Genomic DNA, 2,041 nt, shown 5'->3' on the forward strand with positions numbered 1-2,041 from the left:
CCTTCCAGAAGATATGCAAATTCTTCCTCCTCTTATACAGAATTCCAAAGTATTATATGGGATTTTTCACTTAGCACGATAACGTATTAACAATTAATAGGCTAATTTAACCATTAAAAATTTAAATTAATACTTTAAAGGAAAAGAAACAAAAGGACTGCATATACAGCATATATAAGAATCTTTATTCATTTTTGCTTTCAAGTTGTGTACCTTTTAACTAGAAGGCAATCTCTTCTGTTGCTTATTATTGTTAAATAATAAACAACAGAAGGCAATGCGAATAGTACTGCCTGTACTATTCGTATTAAGTTTAATTAACTTATCAAACAACTCACATTTCCACCTTCGAAAATGCTCGATTACAGATAATTCCAAGCAACACTCGCCTCGGTCCATCGCTGCCTCCCACACGCCGTCCCTTCCCCATTCGAAACCGTATGCCTGCGGCGGGAACGCTGTTTCCGTTTCGCACACAGTGTTGCCATCTCTTTCTTCAAAATGAAAAACATACCGGCTGGAGAAAGACTAACGTACACCGAATTTTTACGTCGTCCAATCGAAAAATAAATCGCTTTAAAAACCACGAAAAATAACGCCCCGAATTAAATTAAATAAAAATATTACTTGCCGTGCGTCAGAAATATCGGCGTTTATTCCGTTCGGTATTATTTGCGGAAAAATCGGAAATAAATCCGGGTGACGAAGGTAACCGAGTCTACCTGTGGCCGGGCGGACCGACCGCCCAACGCCGAGTTTTTCGGGTTTCCTCGGAATTTGTAACGCCCGAAAGGGCGGCGATTTTCCGTAAAAATTCTCTCTCGAGACATTTCCTTCGGCCGATCGCCCGCCCGTCGTTTTGCCTTATCGGATAAATCGAATAGAAGAAAAACCAGAATTGGGTTAGCCTTCGTCGGGGTCTCCGACTCATGGCGTTGCATGACGCGGGGCGTATTCAATATTATTCGGTAAACTAAAATATACTGTAATTATAAAAAAGCTATAACAAAGCCCTTTTTGCTGTCGGGCCTTTACGACTTACGCAAACGGTTAGACGTTAGAAGTTTTTCTGTTTTAATCTCCGCTACGTGTTAAAAACACTGATTTTAAGAAAAAAAATTCGTCGAGGCCGCGGGCCGGATACCAGTCGTATCTGGCCGGCAGGCCGCCAATTTGCCACCCCTGGCTTAGATCGTACCGATGCGTAGATTTTAACCAGGGCTGTGGAATCGGAGTCGGAATCGGAGTCGTGGAGTTTCGGTGTTTTAGCCGGAGTCGGAGTCGGAGTCGGCGGATTTTTTGACGACTCCGACTCCTTTTTACTTACCAACTTGTTACGTACAGGTAACCCCGTATAACACGGTAGTTACGTTCCAAAAAATTGCCGTGTTATACGAATCCGTGTTATACGAAACAAAGAACTAATACGAAAAGGAGGGTTAGGTTCCAAAAATTAAAAAACATGCTAGTATATTTTCATAATTAAGATAAATATCTTCATTAAAATTTTTTTAAGTGATACATATTAATATAAATTAAACAATGTTTTCTTCGTCATCACTAAAAACACTATTAATTAACCGAGAGCGTTTTCTTTTTGGCAAGTTATCCTTATCCTCTGAGCATTTTTCTGCATTATCTTCAGATCCATGCTTTACCTTTTGCAAAATGTATGTAATTTTAGATTGCTTGCTTCTAGTTAAAAGGTCTTTATAAATTTCCTTATATGGTGCTAAGCACTTATGAAGAATAAAGCAAGTATGGAATAAGGGAAAAACATTCGGCAACATCAGAAGCAGAAGCGTCGCGATCTGGCAACATTGAAACAAGTTTCGAGAAGGACCACCTGTATCGACAGAAGGCGAGAAGAGAAAATTTACATACTTAAGTACTAATAGTTCACGAAAATAATAATTTTCGTGAACTATTATTACTTAAGTATGTAAAAATTTATTACATTTCCTGTTGTAAGAGGGTTTTACCCAATTCTCGAACCGTGTTAGAGCGAATCCGTGCTATAGAAGTGCCGTGTTATACGGGG

This window comes from Centruroides sculpturatus, unplaced genomic scaffold, assembly GCF_000671375.1.
Source record: "Centruroides sculpturatus isolate CEXI.00-Female unplaced genomic scaffold, Cexi_2.0 scaffold1740, whole genome shotgun sequence".
NCBI lineage: Eukaryota > Metazoa > Arthropoda > Arachnida > Scorpiones > Buthidae > Centruroides > Centruroides sculpturatus.